We start from the raw sequence: 13078 nt of genomic DNA on the forward strand, positions 1-13078 counted from the left end.
TCCTTAATGCTAGGTTTGAAGAACTGTTATCACAAAAGAGGTGCTTTCAGGACTGATCTAGGAGGTGCACTGTAGATGGACATTTTAGACAGGATTTTTGGCTGGTGGTTTAATATGTCACAGCTCATTCAAACTCAAAAGAATCAATGAGAGTTCTTACTCCAAGCCCCAGACTAATCACCTTTCACTAGACAGGTTCCAGTCAGCACACTTCTCTTACAAGGGTGCAGAAGGGCCCCTTCCAATCAAAGATGGCTTGGAAAATGTGCTCAGAATGCAACAGTCACTATGAACAGACCCAGATGCAGCAAACCTGTATCTGGACAATGCTACATTTACTAGCTACACTAATTTAGATGGGAAACACTAAAGAATGTTTCAAACAGCAGAAAAACAGCAGTGAGACACACAAAAAAAATTTAAACAGCAAACAAATCAGTTATTTAAAACACTGCTTGGCAGGAAAACAGAACAAATTGAACAGATGCTTTGCAAGCAGTGAAAAGTAGCAACAATTACTTTGCAAACAGTGACAACAGCAACAGAATACAATCTAACAGGCTCAGTAATGCAAACAAATGCAGTACAAACATTGCAGTTTGGTTTGCAGTATTAAAATACAGTATTAAATAAGTAGAACACAATAAAAGTGCAGTAAATAGTATAATCAAGAAAAAAGGCAACTGATGGTTTTTGGGAAGCTCAGAAGCCTCTAGTCATCTGGTATCTCAGCTCAGAGTTGTGGCTGGTAAACCACCTCAGTTCAGCTCAGTTCAAACAAGCAGAAACCTGCTCAAATGCAGGGCTTAAATACAGAAGCTAAAACCTTAAAAAAAATTAAAAAAAAACTCAAAAGAAAAAATGAGGGTTCTTACTCCAAGCCCTGGATCAATCACCCTTCACCAGACAGGTTCCAATCAGCAGACTTCTCTCACAAGGATGCAGAACAGTCCCTTCCAATCAAATATGGCTTGGAAAATGTGCTTAGAATACAAAAGCCACTACAAACAGACTCAGATGCAGCAAACCTGTATCTGGACTATGCTATAGCTACTAGCTATATTAAATTAGGTGGGAAACACTAAAAAAATGCTTCAAACAACAGGAAAAGCAGCAGTGTGACACAAAAAATATTTTAAACAGTAGAAAAACAGCAAGGAGACACTAAAGAATGTTATGAACAGCAAACAAATCAGTTATTTAAAACACTGCTTGGCAGGAAAACAAAACAAACTGAACATATGTTTTGCAAACAGTGAAAAGTAGCAACAATGACTTTGTTTGTGTCTTTTGGCTTTTCCCGGTTAGGGGTCGCCACAGCGGAACTCCGGTCTGCTAATGATTGGCAGTAGAGGTTTACGTGCTGGCTTGCCAGGCCTAACACACAACCTTCAACTAAGGAATGTCTGTTCACGCATGTCGCCACACAGAAGACACTCTAACTGAGAATCGAACGGGCAGTGAAAATAGCAAAAAAGCTATGCAAACAGTGAAAACAGCAACAGTATATGATTTAACAGACACAGTAAGACAGACATACAGTACAAACAGTGCATGTTAGTTTACAGTATTAAAATACAGTATTAAATAAGCAGAACATAATAAAAAGTGCAATAAATAGTATAATCAAGAAAAAAACAGGCAACTTGTGTTTTTTGTTAAACTCAGAAGTATCTAGCCATCTTGTATCTCAGCTCAGAGTTATGGCTGGTAGCTCCCCTCAGTTCAGCTCAGTTCAAAAAATCTCCCTGTTCATGAGAGACTTTGATTAGTCCTCTGTTGACTGGGAAAAATACACTTCCTCATACCTTGCAGGCACAATGATTGCTGGACTTTATTAACACAATTACCCATGACCAGATATTGGCACACCCTGCAGAGATTCAAACATACTGGACCTAGTACTCAGCAATATGAAAGAGTGCTGCACCCCCCCCCCCGAATGTCACATCCTCACTGGTGAGGTTATACTACAAAGATGTCTCCTTTGAAATAAAAATCAACTCACTAACCCCAGCCATATCCACTAACTTTTTAACACAAGAAATCTGGACAAAGTCTAAAATAATGGGGGAGGGGGAACAAAGGCCCCAAAATAGAAATATATTTGAAATATTGCTCTTATAAACTTAGAATGTTTCTAGAATAACAGGCTTTGTGTTAGCATGCATTTTCTGAAGGATATGAAGTCTGAAACTCAAGTTTATGCCATTATATAGTGACTTCAATTCTCAGTGATTTGTTAGAAAACCACACCTTTTTTAGGAACAGACCAAAAATATGAGGCAAAAATCTGGACAGTTGAGAGGTATCAAACACTGCAACAGTTAGAAACTATTCTAAAGCAAATTAAGCAATAGTTTGTCAAAATTTAATGCGCATTCCATCCCCGAGGTCACAGCTACTTATACAGAGTGTTCACAGGGACCTTGTACAACCATGTAAAAGGCTATATAGAGGCTGCTGTACCTACTAGAAATAAGGTCAAAACAAACTTTATAAACAAAACACACTTGTAGAATCCTAACATTCATAGTGTATATAGCAAAAGGGAAAAAGTCATGACTAAAATCAGGAAGAGCAACCCCCATAGTTTTAGGAGCTCTCTAATTAAACTGAATGAAAGTAAGAGGACTAATTAAATCCACCAAGGCCAATTATAAAGGTCAAGATAGCCTCACAGCCTATAGAGTGCCACAAGGCCTTCTACAGCTATGTCTGAAACTTCAAAGGCAGCACACATCAGTGTGCTAAACTGGTGGTCAAATGGTGCCACCTTCACTAGGCAAAATGACATAACAAATTTGGTGGCTGGCAAATTCAGCTCAATCTTTACCCTCAACGCCCCCCCCCCCCGTCTCTCCCATGAAATATGTACCATCATAAAACCCCAACTATTCACAGGAAGCAGGTCCTGGTGGTGCTTGTTAAGGCCACAAACACAGCCTCATTTGGCCCCAGAAATATCCCATGATGCCTCCTAAATTGCTTGAAACGTGACCTATGAGAACTACTTGAATCACTTTTCAACTATAGCCTTAAACAGGCTTTGTACCACAAGAATGGAGGACTGCAATGGTTATCCCAATTCACAAGTGTGGGTCATCAATATACCAAGGAAACTACAGAACTATAAATCTGTGTAGTCTAATATGCAAATCTGTGGAATGAAATATCATAAAACAATCAATAAAGACATAGGCAGCCATCATACACTGAACCCAACAAAGTTTAGTTTTGTCAAGGGAAAGTCATGTCTACTCAGTTTGGTGGACTTCTTTGAGAAGGTCATCAAAGCAATGGATGAGGGGAAAACCATGCATAGCACTGACCTGGTCCTGGATAAGGCATTTGATACAATACTCCAACTGGCATACCTCTCAACCTCTTAGTGCAAGAAATCTGGACAAAGCCTGACATAATGGGGGGACAAAGACCCAAAAATGGGGACACCCTTTAAATATTGCTCTTTTAAACATAGTAAGTTGCTAGAATAATAGGATTTGTGTCAGCATGCATTTTGTGGAGGATATAAAGTCCGAAATGCAAATGCATGTCATTATTTAGTCACTTTAATTCTTAGATCATCCCAGTGATTTGTCAAAAAAACACAATTCTTATGAGGAACAGACCAAAAATTTGAGTGAAAAACCTGGGCATTCTGTGAAAATCTGTACAGTTGAGAGGTATGCCACTTGGGTATAGTTGACAAACTCATTGAAGTGGGCATAAAGCCCTGCATAAATTGCTGGATTGCCAGTTGGCTCACATACAGGATCCAGGAAGTCAGGACTGGTGAGACCACCTCCACTTAGAGGCTGGTCACCAGCAGGATACCTCAGGGCTCCTTGCTGGCAGCACTTATATTTGGCATCTAGGTCTTGGAGGTAAAGATTAATGTCAAGGGGCTTTGTTTGACCAAGTTCTCAAATGACTGCAAATTTGGAGCTATTACAGATTCCCCCTGACACTAACATCTTATAAGATGGTCTAACAAAGACAAATGACTGGTGCCAAAGTCATTGACTCAAACTCAATGCCAAGAAATGCATTATAGTGCCTTTTGGAAAAACTGCCATCCAAGCTAATTATTGCATCCATAAGACACCCCTAAGAGTTAGCCCAATAGTCAGGGATCTGGGAACATATGTAGACAGCAATCTGGCCTTTGAACAATAGGTTGCCAAGGTAGTAATAAATCATTCTATTCCACCCAGCCTATTTGAAAAGGCATGGCATCCTGGCCCAAGGAAGTCACAGTGCTACTTTATTCGGCCCTTATCAGACCCATCGAGTATAATGCTCCCTTCAGTATGTACCTGACCAGACATATACAACAGTTGGAATGCCCACAAAGGCTCATTACCAAGAGAATCCAGGGTACAAACACATTCCCTAGGATTTAATAAACTCTGTGTAGGCACAGTGTAAAGTCTACATGGAATGTTACTGTGTCTGTGTACAAGGTTCCCCTTCGGTGGCGCTCCATGCATATTAATCATGGCACGATGCTGAGGGATAGCCATGGAACGTGGTTATTGAATCAGTGTAGGGACTGTAGTGCCAACTCTGTCTGCAGATGAGTAAGACACTCCCTGCACTGTCCAATTGAATAATGTCAATTGTTTATTTTATTGTTTTAAGTGTTTATTTGTTTTTTTTTTTAAAAAGGATGTTTGCGTGGCATGGTGAGGAGTGCAGCAATGCTAAGCAGTGCCAAGACACCTGCCAGACATCTAAAAATATTTAAAGGTCATGTTTAAGCATAGCTGAGTGGGTTTGCACAGCACGGCGTGGTGCTCAGCAGTGCTTATAGGCAGCTCAGAGGTATATGTAAAGGTGTAGCTTAATTCCACATATGCTTGTAGCTAAATCGGTAGATGGTCATCCTCATGAACAGTAGATGCAGGGTTTAAATACATGGAAGGGAAAAGAATTTTTGAAATACAAATTATTTCAATTATATTTAAATTCTGACCTGCTGTGCTCCGCTAAGCTTTGCTATGACCTGCTAAGCCCTGCTAAGCACCGCATAAACACAATAATGGCTGAAAATGTTTATGCACTGCTCAGCTCTGCTTGGCTGGTTTGCACAGTACTAAGCACTGCTAAGCATACAGGTCTTCGGACTTTCATACTGGTCAGCTCAGTTGCACTGGTCTGTACACTGCTAAGTGATGCGCCACATTTTTAAATGTTGCCCAGTGGCGTGCAAAGGTGGGAAAACAGGCTATGATAAGCCCAATAGGCAGGAATGCAGAATAATCTGTTGGAGTTTTGTCTCTGAAAGATACTATGGGAGGCGTTGTTGAGGGTTTGCACTTTTGAGCACACCACTGGGCCATCCTGGAGTACAGGGATATGGTCAGACCCCTTGTAAAAAACATGAAGACTGGCTTCTGCAGGTAGGTTACCAGGGCTCAGAGTGCAAGGTGGAGGCCTGGGACCGGCTGGCAAGGGAACTCGTCAGTGCAACTGGTACCCCCCGCACAGATGAGCAGTGTCATCACCATTATGATGAACTGAAGAAACATAAGGGGGAATCTCTTGGACACCTGGGTCCAATAATTTTGGGCAGGGGATGTCCCACATATAATGTCTGCTAAACTGCTATGCATAATGGTGTGCTTCTCTCCCAACAACTGCAGAGGAGAGGGCTCGCAACCTCGAGGTGCATGCCAGGCACTTGGCCAGGTTGTGTCGTGAGTGTGGTGAGTATGGATGCATTATGCTAACTGCAGTGAAATAAGCAAAAAAGAATAAAACATTACCTGCAATAAAGTATGTACATTAAATTTTGTATTCCAATAAATGTGGACTTAGAGCAGTAGTGCTATAAATCAATAATGCCAACTGTAGTGCAATAAAAACATGAAGCAATACCATTACTTGCATTAAAGTATATACAAGAAAGTCTGTAGTGCAATAACTGTGTAAGTAGAGCTGTATTGCAAGACCTAAATAATGACAACTGTTGTCCAATAAAAACTTGAAACAGTACCAGAAATTGCATGAATGTATATACAATAAAGTCTGTAGTGCAATAAGTGTGGAATTAGAGCTGTTTGTCAATAAATTAATACTGCCAATTCTTCTGCAATAACACATGAATCAGTACCAATAACACCAAGGTAAACTGTGTACATCAGGTTTGTCTTGATTTAACCATTGCAGTACAACTGTATGCATTCGGGCTGTAAGGTAAGGTGTTGCAGTCAAGTATAACACTGCAATAGCTATAACATTCAAATATAATGGCAGCAAAATGTCTTAACACATACAGTACCATTCAAGGCTGTTTCTAGGCCAGTATTGTCCACATAATGCTCTGTCATCCACAAACAGTAGGTAAGCAAGGTATATGGGTGAGGTATCCCACTCTATGATCTGATATTGTTTGTTGACTTCACAGATATTTCAAACCAATAACAATGTATTGTGTATACCTGCGTTCTATATACTAACATATAGATTACCTACTATCTCTGTCATGCTTGTATTTCATGCATGTGTGTGTTATACTGTCACTGCAGTCTAGTATACAACTGTAGTAGTACTACCAGGTCATATATTGGTTCCATGTGAGCTCTAGGTAAATATCACTCAATCAGTTGTCAGCAGTGACTCAGTAGCTCAGCTTGTTATATGCTCTGTCTGTAGTACATTTTGCCCCACACAGACCAGGGTTTAAATCCAGTGCTTTGTAGCACTAAATAATACAGTATCAGCCATTTAATGTTTATAGATACTCTCCCACAGGAACTACAGGTAAATGGGTAAGGTAGCCCATATTATGAGTAAATAATTGTGTGTTTAGACGTCACAGACTGTTAAAAGCATAAGCAAGAATGTGAAAGTATAGCAGAACATAAAGGAAATAAATATAATAATAAAATAACATGAAATAAATAACATGTGTAATCTTGGTATGGCTGTATGCCTGGAGTGTATGTTTAAAGTTGCTGCAGCCAATTCATAAATTCCATGCAGATGCCCTCTGCAGTCTCTGCTGTTGGGTTCTATCCCCATACCTGCCAAGCAAGGCATGATAGTTATTTAGATTCTGTACTGTACACAGACATGTCTCTCAAGTGTCATGTTGTCATGTAATGTAATTAGTAGTGCATAATCCGTCTGTCACATGATTACCATTGGAATGATTACCTAAGTTGCAAAGTATCACTACATCAGCCCACAGTACACCTTGGTAGTTACATAGGTCCACCTTATGTGACAGTGTTCTGTGTAGTAGTGCACCCATGGCTGTTTCTGCTTGGTCCATACTGTCCTATGAGAATAGCTTGAGAGGTATGCACGTGCTACAGCAGCTATAGGGTATTTGCACACATAAAGAAGAGACAGACCCATAGAGTAGATAGTAGTACTGTTATCAGGTAAATAGTATATAATTGCATATCATTGTGCCCCTGTACTCATCACTTATCAGACCCATCATAGAGTACAACGCCCAATTTGGGATGTACCTTACAAGACATCTGCAACACCTGGAAAGACCACAGAAGTACCTCACCAAGAGGATCACTGGCCTCAAACAGATGCCCTAAGCAGCTCAACTGAAGAAACTCCAGCTGTACTCAGTTGCATACCACTTACTCAGAGGTGATCTCTGCCTGACATACAAGGCCACGTCCAAACCAGAATTGATGGACATGCTCCACCTAAAGAAAACCTTATCCCCTCAAGCCACACGGTCTAGGGATCTAAACCTCTGCACAACAATAAATAGGACATGTTGGAGGGATAAATTCCTGTCCCAGAGACTTCCCATGCTTTGGAACAAGATTCCAATCTACATTAAACAGAGCTGCTTGCTAACACTCTTCAAGAGAAACCTTGATGAGTGGATGGGAAACAGAACGTTTATCCTGGGGATCACTTCAGTGGATCTGCTGGACAGAGGCACAGGGAACTAATATAAGGGGGGCGGCGAAAGCCAGCACATTCTGGCTAGGCTTATAAATGCCTTCGGGCTGATAGCCTAGTACCTACCTATGAACCTATGAACCTATAATGGTACTAATGGACTGTTTCACTCTCTCTCCCCACCCCTTATCTTCATTTCTTTGTTATTGTTATCCCTTGGTTATGGTTTAGTATTCACATATGTTGTTAAATTACCTGTATTTTGGGCATGTGTATTATTATTGTTATGTATCATAATGGTTGCATATTAACATATCTTGCTGAATTATATATTTTGTTGGCCTTACAATATAACTGTTACTGGCATGCTGTTAACATACTGACTGTTCTGTCATGTATTGTTGTTTCACATAGTATGCATTGACATGTAATAAGGTTATTTCCACTGTTCTGGCATGCTATTACTAACTATGTTTGGTTTGTAACAAACCTATACTTATTGCTATACCTCCATCACCACACCACGTCAGGGTAGGCTGGTTCCAAGTGATCCACCTACCTTGCCTCAAGTGGCCATGGCACTGAGTCCTAGCACATCTGGGACCCAGACCGGAGGCACCCCCTCCATGCCCCTGCCCACCTGCGGCATCAGGTGGAACCACCTCAGGGGACGGGGCCCAGCCTCCTCCTGGGAGCAGTGGCAGAGGGGCTGCAGTCACCCAACAGGAACTGCCAATCAGGGTATACAGGATCATTCATCAGATCTATGAACATCACCTGCGCCAAATTGAGGACACACTGGCCAACCTGGTGGGGCAGGCTGGCCCTGGCACCTAACCTCCAGCACAGCCACCTTTGGGGCAGTGAAGGAGCAGTGTCAACTACCCATGGGTGGGGCTGTCAGTCACACTGCTGCTGTCTAGAGGCACATGCGACTCCAATCCCACAACAACCTCCCCATCCAAGGTGTTTACCCCCACGTGTCACACACCACCTCTATCTGCTGTCATGTCTGTCTGCTATTGCATCCTTCCCTACCCAACATACCTCCCCACATGTACCTATTTCCTTTCCCCAACATGCCACTCTTTCCTTATAAAAAATGGGCACCTACCTGTCCCACAAAAATAATTTCGCCCCATACATAGTTCTCTTTTTCACCTGTCCTCACCCCTCTCTCTGGGGATTGAGAGTCCAAACTCATCTACAAAACCTGTTAAGAGGCATAGCTATTGCTGTACTAGAAATGGATAGCTATGGTTCTTTCTTACATCCATCTTACACATCCCTAACTGTCTTTCACATTGTTTTTCCCCCTGCTTGCCCCCATTTCACCACTTTCCTATCACCCCCTTTTTCTTTTCTTTATATTTTTATCACAGGTTTGCGAGGCATGCTGCTCTGCTTATCTCAGCTTAAATGAGCTTTAATGTCTATTGCATTGTTACTCACATGTAGAGAATAAACACCTCTGCCAAGTGTCGACCCCAGACCCCTCTTAACTATAGCACACTGTATTAACCCACTATACTACACAGGCTTTAGGTTAAATAGGTATTTCCAGCAAAACATACCACTTGCTACTTACAGACATTATACATTTAACTGAAATAAAAAAACTAATGTGAAAACTGGGAGTGTAACCTAGTCTCTGGTGCAATAATAAATTAATAAATAATAATGAAGACATACTAATGGCTGCAAGTGAGGCCTGTGACTGCAGGTATATGTGCCCTTTTATCAGCAATTTGTGGAAAGACACCTGCTAAGGCAGCAGTGGCAATGTGCATGTACAACTGGGACCCTGGTACAGAAATGTAACCATACAAAGCCACGCACATACTCATGGATGTAGAAATGTTTTTCACAGCCTGTATATATGCACATATATCCTGAAAATGCACATGCTTTTGCAGTGTCTTAGTAGCTCAGTCTGTTAAAAGCCTTACATGCAATATATATTTGCCACACTCACAGTCCTGGGTTCGAATCCAGTGTTGTGTCACACTTCAATTATATTATTGTGAAGACAGCAAGTGATGACTGAGTCATGTAGTCTTGCTTCCCACAGGTTACTGCTACTTAATTAAATGCTAGCCGGTTTTGCAAGACAAAGGGCTACAGGCAGAGACACAATGCACATATCCATATAACCTAATTATATGTCACCGACTTCTCTGTTAGTCACACTGTTGCATAACAGGTGTACCTTAAGCACATGCCCCAATTGCACTGTATAGAATACACTTGCCCTGGCTCTGCCATAATGTCAGGCCTGACACAGCTGTCACAGTTACATGTACAGCTTGCTGTCCACCACAGTGTTCAAACTCACCCCTATATGTTGTAGGCTGCAGCAGCTGCAACCTGTAGCATACACAGCTGTATGTAAAGGTAGCTGCTACAGACCTACCTTACCTCCCAACCCATTAGAACAAGGAATCCGGACACAGCCATACTTAATGGGGGGGGCAAAAACCCACAGATAGGGATATGTTTAACAGTTTGCCCCTACAAAGATAGTAAGTTGATAGAATAATAGCGATTGCAGTAGCATGGATAGTCTGATCAGTATGCAGTGTGACACACATATGTGTCTCTTCCCTTACTGACCTCAGCCCACAATGATTGCCAGTGCATTGCCATATGACCACAATGACATGGGACACTGACTACACACATGAGGCAAAACTGTGGATATATGTGATAAATCTCTACAGTGGATGGTGCTTGTACCTACCCTTTACAATGCTGTAGTCTCCACACCTCAGTAATGTCCATCTCCAAAACTAAGACAAGGGCCAAGGCTTACAGGAAGGCCTTATATATTGCACTGTGGTGGCATGTCATTGGCTAAGGATAGTGCAATACAGCTCTTTTGGCTGCAATTGGCAATTCTGAACCACAGAGTGGTGCAGGGTTAATTACCTGCTAATGAGTAGCACCTTACAAAGGCAAGCAGCTGGTTATGGGGAACAGGTCAGTATGAGATTTAACACAAACACACACACAGAGTTTATTATCAAAAGATTACTTTAAACAAAGTTTATCAAAGGATTACTGCACTACACCAGGTATGTAATAGATTTCTACATATAACAGGATGCAGATGGGAGAATGGAGGGATGGGGAATAGGGATTACAGCAGTAAGCCTGTCTTAGATCTATGGTGATGACAAATCATTGATACTCTGCTGTCCTACACCTAGACTCATGCCTCTCAATTGTCCCTGATTTCAATCACATTTTAGCTCTGTCCCTGTCAATCCCACTTACAATGGTCAGCTATTGTAGGAAAGCTAGTGGATTACACATCATACATAGTGACCATAAGGGAGGGTCTCAATTGTCCCTGATTTCAATCACATCACAGCTCATTCCCTGTCAATCCCACCTACAATGGTCAGCTATTGTAGGAAAGCTAGTGGATTACACATCATACATAGTGACCATAAGGGAGGGTCTACACTCCTGTAATGTCAAACAATGTACTGTAATTCTCCTCCTTTCACTCTGTCCACATCTCACATAATTAGTTCTAACATTGTAAAATTGACCCTGATTGTCCCTGAAATACTCTGGCTAAGTCCCTGTTTCAGTTGACATTTGTCCCTGTTTGGTTGAGAGCTATGCCTAACATACCTGTCAACATCCTACAGCAAGAACTTAGGACAAAGCCATACTTAATGGGGGGGGAAAAGGCCCAAACTCATGGACCATACCTGAAGCAGTGATACTACTACTACATATCATTCTCAATATAGGTGTACTGGATGTTATGTTTAGTTCTATCACATACACTGTCATATTGCATACCTTACAGGTGTATTGTACTGGCAACATTAACTGGATGTAGCTGAAGTGCATGTTATAATGGGGCTAACTTGTCTGTGTATGCTGTGAGTTTGTCTGTTGTGCATGGGAGCAGAGATGTGAAGATGTGGGACTTGTAATGCCGTTGTGGATCCTCATCTGTATGAGTCTGTGTGGATTGCCATATATAATAATGCAGGTAGTAATGTACTGCTGTTGTTTTGCTTCTCACAGGTGACTGAGGGGGGGTTGAAGTCTCTCTCCCCCCACAACCTGATGTCAGTGTCTCATCAGATGCTGATGATGATGGTGGCCATAGCGAAACACAGGTGGGGCTGTCGGTGCCTGAATCTGTCCCAGAGGTTAACATCCTTCTTCTGCCCCCATTGTCACCACACACAGTTAGTATGCCCACACATACCCAGTCTCCAGAGGCCACGGATATTGGACAGTCAGAGGGTGGTGACATTGAACGGGGCAGTGTGACAACTACGGCTTCAGTGAGTGTAGAGTCTGGCCATCGTTAGAGTACTGGTGAGGTCCCACACAGGTGGATTGACAGGGGTGCTGTTAGGAGGACTGTTGTCCATCCACCACCTGTTGCAGGTGTCACATCAAGGGTCACTCACCACATGTTTCAGTCATTTATGGAGGCACAGGCACATTCTGAATGCAATACCAGATGGATGCTTAGGGTTATGGATGCAGCACAGGCTGACATTTGTGACTACCTCCACCACATTTGGGACATCCTGGATCAGTTTCCTGCTGTTGTGGACAGATGGTGAGCTGAGACAGTGTCTGCCTTTGACCCCACAATGTCTGTGCTGCTGGAACATCTGGTTGGAGTTGAGCATCGGAAACTTGGACGAAAGTTAGCAACACCATCTGCTAAGAGTCAACATGACCATGCACAGTCACGATCCCATACTGGCAGTACCTACAGCCCTAGAGAGGGAAGTGTGCTGTCCACACCATGATGTGGAAGGACATGGGCATGTGGTCCTGGGAAATCCCATGTGGGACACAGCCTCAGCATTTTGCAGTCACTGCCAAGTACTACCACCGCATCTTTTGGACTACTAGTTGATTACCTCCATGGCCTCTCTGCCTCTATCCAGTGCCTGTACATCATGACTACATAGTGGGTCTGGTTTGTTCTCCTCCCCAAGCTTGAAGCACAGACAATCCATAAATATAAACTTAATAAAACTTTTGGACTACTAATTGATCACCTCCACAGCCTCTCTGCTTCTATACAGTGCCTGTACATTGAGACTACATATTGGATCCTGTTTGTTCCCCTTCCAATTCTTGAGAGTGCAAACGCTCCAAAAATATAAACTTAAGAAAACTTTTGGACTACTAGTTGATCACCTCC

This window comes from Protopterus annectens, chromosome 4.part0 (assembly GCF_019279795.1).
Source record: "Protopterus annectens isolate FY-2018-M chromosome 4.part0, PAN1.0, whole genome shotgun sequence".
NCBI classification, from domain to species: Eukaryota; Metazoa; Chordata; order Ceratodontiformes; family Protopteridae; genus Protopterus; species Protopterus annectens.